Source organism: Centropristis striata, chromosome 4 (assembly GCF_030273125.1).
Source record: "Centropristis striata isolate RG_2023a ecotype Rhode Island chromosome 4, C.striata_1.0, whole genome shotgun sequence".
Classification (NCBI taxonomy): domain Eukaryota; kingdom Metazoa; phylum Chordata; class Actinopteri; order Perciformes; family Serranidae; genus Centropristis; species Centropristis striata.
In genome coordinates, this window is record NC_081520.1 from 37,563,553 (window position 1) to 37,574,910 (window position 11,358).

An 11,358-nucleotide genomic window follows, 5' to 3' on the forward strand; every position below is an offset into this window, starting at 1 on the left:
CCATGCAGTCTTTTGCATGCAGTATAAATGTGTCACTTTTGCCAATTCTAAAAATTGTGTATTTGAATATTTCTGCATATTGGGGTGCCTAAACAGTCTTGGAATTGTACAAATTGGATATGACTGGAAAGCTGAGGGTCTTTTAGATTCACTGATTCATTCAGTGATCGGGAATAATCACAGCCTCATGATCAGCTCATACCTCAGCTTCATATCTGCAAGATATCAAAAAGTTTTTGATACAAAATCGCAGCATGAATTTATCTGTGGTGTTCCCAAGGGCATGGCAACTTAAAGTGACATTTTGGAGGGATATTTGACCACATTAATGAATTCTCAAGTGGTCAAACATGGTCAAATATAGCACCAAACCTGTTTAACAAATGCTATCAACCCAAAAATTGTTGCAACAACGTATGAGACAAAATTGAGCATCATATACTGTCACGATAATGTTCTATGCTCTTCTACAACTTAAAAATTTGAATAGGCGCCTAACCAAAACACAACATTTATTACAGACTTATGTCAACTTGACACAGTGGACACATAGTGCTCAGCTTTCAGATGATGCACACCACTTCTATGCGGCATCTACTGATAACCTGTAATCTCCCCCTAAAGACCCCTTGTCCCGTCTAAAAAAGAAAAAAAATGTTTCTATGTGGGTCTCTAAGGGTTAACTGCTTATATGAGCAGTAAAACTGCACCAAGGTCACATATTTTGAACCCTCCTGTTGTGAGTGTTTTGTAATTTGATGTAGTACATCCCCAAAGGTTAAACACATTTCCCCTCCTTCAGGGTGCTCCTAAAATATGTCACATTCCTCACAAACATAAATATCACAAACAGGCGTCACGAGAGGGCAACTGGCAGTCTGCTGTGGCAGTGGTTACCAGGTGGAATTGAAGGGCAAGGACACTGGGGGCGTTTACTTACCGCCTAGTGGTCTGGGAGACTATACCAGACTCAAGGGCTCTTTTAAGTTATTTCAATTCTGGGTTTAAAAAAAACAAAAACAACGAAAAAAACCCATTTACAAACTGTGACATTGCACTGACTGGTATACATTTTTAGCCCTTTACAGGTGATCCAAGAGAGTGACACTGCAGGAGCAAGCAATACTATCCAACACCTATTAAATAGCTAATCAGAAGCTTAAGTGTATTTCCATCCCAGTTTCCACCAGCATCTCTGCCAGCAAGAAGTGAGCTTCTATTCTTTCCCCTGGCATCTCAACGAGACAGTTCCAGGTCTACTTCTCTTGAATAACTTATTATGAAGGATGTGTACATATATAGCCTGAGCTGTGCTATGATAATGTCATCCCGCCACAAACAGTATGTGCTGCACACTGAAATCTAATTCAACCTTAATTCTTAAAAATGATTCCCTGCAGGAAGGCGGTGATAATGAGATAGGCTACAGCAATAAGACAACAGCCTTCTATATAAATCTGCACCAATTTACCCACTAATGAGGTCACTTAAAGACTCAGTATGACTTTGACAGTGACTTAAATTTGCTTGTCACTGCAAAAAGTCAAAGCTGGGTCAAGTCCAGCAGGTGTACATGCACAGTGGTTAACAGTATGTGAGCTATTTTGAACCTGGTCTATGTCTGGAAATGCAGTTCCCTTCCATTGGTTTTGACCTTGGGCTCTACATTTTATGGGAAATTGATTTGATTAGTTTAGCTGGAAATAAAGCATCACACTCAGCAATAGGGTATAGTTATTTTAAGACGAATCAAATGTTTTTGGCACTCTGGCTTCCTCTTCAGTTTCTGTTTTCACCCCACTGACTTGAAAATATCCTCAGAAGGTGAGTGTGAGCACATTCTTTTGTACTGAGATTTTAAAGCTATGATAACAGTGGTTCTCTGGCTGTAAAACCCTTGTTTCCTGTGTCTTTGTTTCATTAAAAAAGAAACAACAAAAAGAAATACTAGGGATATTCAGAGAAAGGTCTGAATTAACACTGCCAGTGTGTATCACCCCATAAAGAGTTGCCCGTGGCAACCTGTTAATCTGTTAAAACTACCGGATGCTTTTCTTGTTTCCTTTCAATGACCAGGAGCCTAAAAACAGAGACTGGAAGAGGTTTTCCAGCAGTAAAAATAAGGAAGTCATCAGCTCCTTATGGTGTTTAAATACTAAGGTCAGCTCCATAAAGCAGTCAGTAATGAGCATCCATGCTTTGTGTCCTCTTAACCTTTGAAGATCATTATGTGCACACACACACATACACACACGATAAGATAGACACCTGTAATTAAAAATACCTCACACAGAGCAGCATTAAATTAGTTTGTGGTTTCCTGCCAGTCAAGGGTTTTCAACACTCTATAGTTTAGTAATTGCATTGTATATTTACTGTGAGTTCCCCTAAATTAGAAGATATAAATAGAAGAACAGGTATAAGGGATGCAATACTATGTATTATAATAGAAGTAAAGTACATTTTAAGTGACTTTTTATTTTACTGCCAATTATCAAAACTTGATATGAAACTGTTATAACTGAATATAACTTGATCAAGCTTGTATGCGGCTGTAGTTTAAAAAGTTGTGGATTTGTGGATGAAAGTACAGGCTTTCATGTGGACTGTACGGCCTTGTATATCTGCGCGGATGACTGGGTGACTGACGGTTGATGAGAGATGTATAGCTAACACAGTGGTAACTTATTATTTTTCATTTTATTTTATTTTCTTATTCGTATTTTTATCTCTTATTTTTATTTATTTTGTTGCATTCCTTGTCTGCATGCTGTGCTGTTTGTTTTTTTTTCCCTTTTTCTGTGTTTTGTCATGTAAGTGCTTTTTGAGGGGGGAAAAAAATATATAAAAAAAAACAAAAACGAATGTACAGGCTTTCATGTGAATTTTTCCACATTTCAGATTATTACACAACACGCTGTAAAATGCATTAGGTTCTTCTTTGACCCATGTGACAACCTCTCAACAAGTTACATGAAAACTGGGCCTGTAGTTTTTCCATAATCCTGCTGACAGACGGACAAACCGAAGCAAAAACATAGCATAGCTTGATGTAAGTAAAAAGATAGAAGACCTCTCATACCACAGCAGTGGTATGAGAGGTTCATGAACTTACTCTTTGGACAGACAGATTGCCAAATAGATAAAGACACAGAAATGTCTCTTAGCATTGTGACTTTAACTATCTGGGAGAATTTCTGATGATGTCTAATGGATGTTACTGTAAAATACATCACATTCATGCTGCATGATTTAAAAAGATGTAAAGCTGGCTCTTTTCCAAAACTCATATCCATTTCTTACTGTTTATTTTTTTTTCTGAAGCTTGCTTCTTGGCAGTGAGGGTGGAGACACATGGAGTCTGGTACATGGATGGGTATAAAGGGGGATGCCTGTGTGGTTTGAGCTCCTTGATAATAGGAAGGTCAAGATGCCACAGGTATGCGAGTGTGTTTTTATGGAGGTTAAAGAGAGAAAGCCAGAGGGAGTCACCCCTGTAAGTGAGGCAGACTATTTTAGACAGGGGGGCTCCTTGGTACACCGGAAGACAAAGAGAAGAAAAAACAAGTTTGGAAAGAAGGGAGCACATGAAAGGGGAGAGAGGTGAAAGCAAAAAGGGGGAGCAGACTCAAGGGATCGAGGGAGGCACGAGCCACGTGTCTTCCCTTTGATCCTTCAATGAGATCCACATGTTGTGGTCTTCACCCATTTCGTATGGTCCCAATTCTCACAGAAGCACATTTCAGACACTTCCGTCCCAAAGGCCAACAGTAGCAACAGCAACATTGTCCAACACTGATTACCAAAACACTCCATATCGATGCATTAAACACAACAGAAGACCAATTCAGACTGTAATGTCACAGAGCAATATGAAACCGATCAAGATCCAGACAAGTACCCATCCAAACAGATCCTCATCAATACTGCCCACATATACTGTAATAGTTGACTCTTGTTTAAATTGGAATAACAACCATTTCTTGTATTTCTTTCCATCAGCAGTTTCAAGGAAGAAGCTAACTGTGTCAGATTTCAAACATAAAGGTTCAGATCTTTTAAAAGAGAACGGACTCATGTGCCAAGAAAGATGAAAGAGGTTTTCGTGCCTGTAGTAACATCAGAATGCAGGAAGAGCAGATCAGATCAGAACTGAATGTCAGTGCATTTCTACAAAATGCCAAGATTCACAGGCAAATCCCCTATAATGCTGAGTCATCTGCAGCTCACCTGGATACCAACTAGGGATGGGAATTGAGAACCAGTTCCTGTTGAGAACTGGATCAAATGCGTGCAATTCATCAGAATGTGTATGCCTCCAAGCTTATCGATTCCATTATCGATGCCGGCATGTTTCTCTGATGGTTGCACATTGGAGCACAACACTCAACGCAGTCCTGCTTGTGATGTATGCCAAATTATGATTTCATGTAAGTGTAGAAACACCAACAATATGCAGAAACATCTTTCCACACAACATGGGTTTAAATTACAGGAATGCTGTGCATATGACACACTACGCATGGGTGCCAATGCTTCCCTTGGTTTGTTTCCTAGGTGTTCTTTAACTAAGCAAACCTACATTTTTTTTAAAATGCTGCAAAATATTCTTTTAATGCATTTCATCTACACTGTGTTTGGATAGATAATAAAAAAAGTTGCGTTGACTCTGAAAACCTGTGTAAGCCTACATTTTTCCACACGGAAAATCTATCAGATATCAATAAAGGAATTGCTAAAAATTGGAATGATGAGCAGAATCGATGATGGTTTTAATATCAATAAATCCTACCAATTCCCATCCCAAATACACTAAATCTGTTTCCAGAGAGAGAAAAGGATCAGAAGATAGCATTCACTTTTGACTTATGGAAGTCCATAAAACCGCTCAAAGAGTAGTAAATATTTACTGAATGGTGGCGTGCCAGAGCTGAGGTTATTTCAGCATCTGGTTTCCAAAAGGCTGCAGTGTGGAGTGATATGTATTAAGTCACACACACGTTTGCTCGCACACACAAAAGGGTGAGAGGAAAGAAAATTCACACACACTGTTGGTCAATAAAAGTGCACCTGGTCTCTGAACTCCCCCATTATAATTCTGACACTGTTTACCTACACTGGGTGAGCAGCTCCTCTGCATGTTTGTGTAGAGCCTATCTGTCTGCTGCAGGTTGGGGTCTCCTGCTTATGTTGGCCCTACAGTCCGGAGGTCTGTGATGTTGAGGGAACAGCCCATTCAAAAAGTCACGCAAATCCACATGCACAAACGTACTGATTGATTGGCTAACAGTGATTTCCTTCTTTCTGCTCTCTTACACTTCTCACTGAACCACTTCCTAAATCCCACTTACAGTAACATTCTCTAAATATTGTGGTTTTGTCTTAAGTGTCTTAAACTCCCGGCCTCCTCTCCTCCATCTATCATCGTGTCACAGCATGCTAACACATTCCTTGCTTTACTTACTCACAAGTGCTTAAATCTGATACCACCATCTGTATATGTTTTGTCTCTGTGTGTGTCCATGAGCCTGCTGGTTGTGTTGATGCTGATGGTGTGGATAGAAGAATACAGTTTCTTTCACTCACTGCTCACACTTTCCACATGACTGTTTTGGGTCATCTACAAACCCTTCAACACCACAGCATCTTCCCTTTCTGTTTTTACTCCACATTACATCAAACGTTCCAATACCCAAGCCTTTTTTATATTCAAAACCCAGATCCTGAAGATAAGGGGCTTGTTTCCAGTGACAAACTAAATCAAGATAGAGGTTTCATGTCCTCCAGGGACATTAGCCATCCTTTACTACATCCCCTGTCCTCGACAAGATCTCCTCCATCTCTCCTGCTCTTCCTTTTGGCTGGCCTGGCATTTCCTCTCACTGTCCTGCAGCATGGTGGGAGCATCTGGAAGTGTTTTCTTAAGGGGAGTGGAGGGCGCTGCAGCTGAGGACCATGCTGGCTCTGGACACGCACAACCAGCATCTCTATGCATTTAGCACATACACAGACTCACACACACATGCGAGAGTGTTCAAAAAGACTTCAGCACTCATGACTACCATCAGAAGATGTCAAAGTCATGTAATATTTAAATCTTAAGTACAAAACTAACTAAAAGGCTGAAGGCCATGGCTGCTGCTGCTGCTGATGGGGTAACATGTGTTGAACATGATGATGAATAATTATATAAGTAAATTATGGTTGTGGGGCCTCAAAATGTGACCTGCAAAAACTTATGTAAGGCTTGCATCACAATCAGCTAAAATTTAATTATTACATTACATTTAAAATTATTTACAATCTTCTCAAAGCGTCCTGCGACAATTTCCCACATGCTTTCACATTCGACCATTTATTTGTATGAAACTGTTCTACTAACGACTGTCTTAATGAGTTATTTGCCTGATGTGCAGCTCTGTCTTCACAGTGCCTGCAGTTAGAGTAAACTCTCTGACTTTGCTCCCAGAAGAACAAAGATTAGATCAAGGCATCCTGGCTTTGGGCCCAGGAGAGGCTACTGTCCGTCCTGACAAACATCAGTCTGGTTGATACATCGCCTGTGTTCGCTGTGTGAAACTTCACTGCAACACATGAAATATGGGAAGTTGTAATAAAAGCAAACAAGATGTACTGTATTTCAGAATTTACACATTTTCTGTTTTGCCTAAAATACCTTTTAACGCTTACAGAGAAAGCTTATATCTGCTTCATCACACTGCAGGTTTCATTAACAACATGAATGTCCTTTATAAAACATGCACTGTGTCTTGAGGATTAATTGCATTCTTGCCTACTGAACCTTAAGTCATAAGCTGACATATTTACATCTTGGAATACTTGCCATATGCCTGTTAAATGTTAGTAAACAGAAAAAAAACCCTCAGGCCTTTACTAATGACATTTTATAAAGCCTTTTCCTTTATTAAACTCTACAGTAGCTGCAGTGGAAATTACGTGTCACTTTATCAACATCTTACCACAAATAAGTCTGTCAAAGACTAATAAATCTGTGCCAGTCATGACATTATGCACTCCACCCAGTGGACAAATAAAACATGCCTTAATCCTCCCATATGTTAATCCCTCTTGAAATATTTGCAATTTATCTCCCAATACTTATGCCGATGTGTTTTGGTCCTGTGTCTCAGTTGGTAGAGTGGTTTTCCACTGATCAGAAGTTTCGACCGCTGATCATAACAGCCTATATGTCGAAGTATCCTTGGGCAAGATAATGAACCCCAAATTGCTCCGGTTGCTGCATTCATCGGTGTATGAATGAATTCCTGATGGTGGCACGTGGCTCTGTTTAGGGTAGCCTCGGCCACCAGTATAAATGTGTGTGAATGGGTTAATGAAATATAAAGCTCTTTGAGCTGTCACTAAGACTAGAAAAGCATTATATAAGTGCAGACCTGTGGCCGAGCTGAGCATGATGTACACCTCTCCAGATACGGAACTACACTTTGCAGCGACGCAGCCCACAACTGATATTGGTCCGTTTAATAGTGTTGCATTTCCACTTCAGAAGACATAACTATCCGACAGCCTACTTTGTTTTTATTTTGTCTTATTTTCTTTATTTGGGATTTTTTTTATTACCCTATTTTCGATTCTATTTTTGTCTTGGTTGCCACCAAAAATAGTCATACACCATTGTACCACGTGTTAAAAAGCACAATAAACAAAGTTAACTAAATAAATAAACCATCAAATGATGAAACCTATACATAAATGCAAAATGCTAATACTCGTGCTAATGTTTTAGCTGGCCTGCAGTGGGTTATGGTGAATTTTCCCTCTATGGTATGCCTTGTCGTCTCTAGTAGTCACACCCCTGCATGTAAATATATTTTAAATAGACAGATCCCAGAAGGATTATGACTGCACACCAAACCACAGATTGAAAAACTGGAGGAATTTGAGAGTTGTCCCACGGGGGTAAGCGGTTAGGAATAGATGCTGCAAACACTATAATTGCGCAATGAATCCAAGTTTGCAAAAAAAAAAAAAAACAGCCACACTAGAAATGTGAATTGGGGTTTGATAACAAACAGTTCCACAGCTCTGTCACTGATTGTCACCTTTGCAGAGGACATGCAGGCCTTAGATAGACAATTAAAGCCTCTCAAATAAACAACAGCTGGAGCACAACAACAATAATCTGTATACTGAAAGAATCCTTTAATCATGGCGATCAGGAGGCTTGATAACTGCCATGACATCAACACCTGCCCCACTTCCTACCAGAAAGTTAATCTTCCCTGGGTTGGTAGAACAGGATGGTGTCACCACAGCATTTCATGCGTTGCTAGCTGAGTGCAGGGACCTCGGTGGGGGCCATGGGAACTGGGCTGGGATTATTTATAGCGGGTGGGGGGCTTGGCAGGGGCCACTTCTATGAGGCTTTAGAGGAATGTCTAAGGTCGCCCTCTGACCAAAACTTCTGCAGCGTGCTGAGGCTGGAGGTTGGGAGGCTAGCTCAGGCTGACGTAGGACATCTGCAGAGACCAAGACACGGGCCAATTAGCTTGAGGGTCTGGTGAGCAGGCCCAGCAGGGACAGGAAGGAAGCGGTGAGCATAGGAAGTTGGGATGTCAGAGGAGGACCAAATAGGGCAATTCAGCAAGCCATTTCAAAGCTTGCAGTTTACGAAAATGAGACAAAGATTATTAACATCAGATATTCCAGAGAGGTTTATAGGGGAATGCATACAAGGAAATGGGATGGATAGCCAAAGATCACATACCTTATCTAATATTATCTACCTTATCTAACATTCAAACTTGTAAAGGAAAAAAATATCCTGATCTGTGCAAACAAGAGCAAAGCTGGGATGGAGCATGGAAGCCATGTTTTGCTAAAATGGAGTATGTAATATACAACAATGGGCTTTATCATGCAGTTATTTCATATATTGAACTACCAATAAACACGCTTTGTCATGATATATATCATTATCATATATATCAAGAAATTAAATCACCTATATCAGATATAACATTTAGATATACGATGAGATATTGCCCAGCCCTAAAAGTAAATGAGGGAAACAAAATCGTATAAACTAGTACCTGCAGCCTTCTCCACCCGATATAAATACAAATAAATAATATGAAAACACAGTATTTCCCTTGTTATGGGCCTAGATTAGTACACTTGATAGAAACCTACATAATTTATCATGACTGCTATGGAAAAACTGGCTCATACAAAACAATACTGAACACATGATGGCTTCTAATGTTCATCTTTCACCGTGTCTTTATTGTTGTGTTACGACAGCCTCGTATTCAGTGGAATGTTGTGTGCATGCTCACTAACCCGATTGTTTGCCCTCGCATCAAACTGAAAAAGCCCAGAGGGCCGCCTGTCACAGCCGAGCCCACAGGCCAAGACCCCACCACTACAGCCTGCGTGTCCGCATCACACAGTGAATGTGACTGCATTCTCAGAGAGTAAAGCCCACACATTTTACCAAGAGTTGTACAAAACGATGGGTCAGGTTGCACTGATGAGTGATACACCACCCTCCCTCACTGAAGTGCTCACAGAGTAGAGTGGCACTACTGTGTGTGAATTCACTGAGATAATATCATGGATGATAGAACTACTGCACATGCAAGAGTATAATGTTAACATTTGATACTGTATGGTAATTAAGATTTACAAGATCATGAATATATATGTAAACTAAAGGAAGAGAGAGAAGTTGTATGAGTCTGGGTCAAATCCTCCTCATCTAACACACATTGTGTTGAACCATGAAGTCAATGAACTGTAAGTAAATGTCATAGGATCATGTCTCACACCCATCATCTGACATTTCAATTGTTTATTTAATTGCAATGTTTTTTTCTTCGCAATAAAATGTACTGTATGTGTCTTAGTCAACAATGAAATGTCAATCAGTGCACAGACGGGGTGTGGTGCAGCAAATCTCCAGATTCTGCCATTCCAGTTTGCAAATGAATGCAATGAGCGTGCACACACTAGCAGTGACGGCAAATGAGAAAAACAGACAGAGCTAGGGGGGAAGCAGGGAGAGGAAAGGGGGAAACCGGCTTCCACTGCAGTAGCTTGCGAGCTAATGGGCTAATAAAGTCCAAGTATAGACTGCCTACACTTTGGCTGCAGTGGCAAGCAGCAATTGAAGGCACAGGAAGCTAATGGTTAGTTGGGTAAAAGCCACAGAGGAATGCACCATGCTGAATGTGTGTTTGAGAGAGAGACAACCGTCCTCGTCCTCTGCTTCTCTGTCCACAACTGGCACTGCCCCTGAACAGTGACGTCATTCTGTGTGTGTGCATGTATGGGAGGTTTTGTGGCATTTTTAGGCTAACAAAAGGAAGCCACAGCAGCCACCCTCTTGCTCCACCACACCCCAGTCCTGCATGGTTAACAGCGTCGGGGTGTGGGCGCAGGGGAAGGGCACTTTAGTTATGTCAACCTGGACTGAATGATGGCTTTCAGAGGAGAGATACATTGTGTTTAATGATACAAAGGGTGTGGTAAGAAGAGCAGGAACTCCATTTATGTGGACTTGGGCATCTGCTTGTTTAACCACATAGCCAACGAGAGACGTGCCAAAGAATCATGAGCGTTACCAGAGATTCTGGTTACCCGGCTAGCAGCAGTAGTCTGTGACGCTCGGACAGATGTTGAAAGGTTCCTCACAAGGTGTTCCCTCTGTCAGCACATATTGAAGCTTTGTCACATAGGCTAGGAATGTTGCTGAGGAAGGAACCAAGGTTTTGTCACACCCATACGGATCCACTCCTCTCCACCCGTCTGTGAACTGTTTGGGCTTGAAAACAAACACGCCCCCTCCTCTCTTTCATCCGCAGTCAGCCGGGCCAAACACAGCTGCAGGGCTTTAGGATGTAGACAGTGACATGGAGAAGGGGTTTTGACACTGAGGTGACAGGCCAATGGCTACTGGAGAGGCGATAACAGATGAGCACCATCAATCTGACACTATGATACGCTTCAGGAGAGCTGTTGACTCTGCTAAAGGATAATCAAGAGGTTTGCTAAGAGATAAACCCAAAAAATGAAAAGAGTGAAACTCTGCAGCAACACAAACAAAGCTAACACACACACAGCAGATTCAAAGTTGTCACTTGGCGAGACAAGGAACAAGAAAATCTGGGCTTTGGGAACACACCTACTCTCACGCAGCTACTCCTCTATGGTGTCAGGTAAAACCCCGAAGCACATAAAGTAGAGAAAGTCACAAAGAGAAAAGAGAAGTCAAACAACTTCAGAGTATTAACAGCGAAAACATCACATGCTCAGTTAGAGCACTTTGTGAATGGGAAACCAGAACAACAGGCCTGTGACTTCAGCAATCAAATT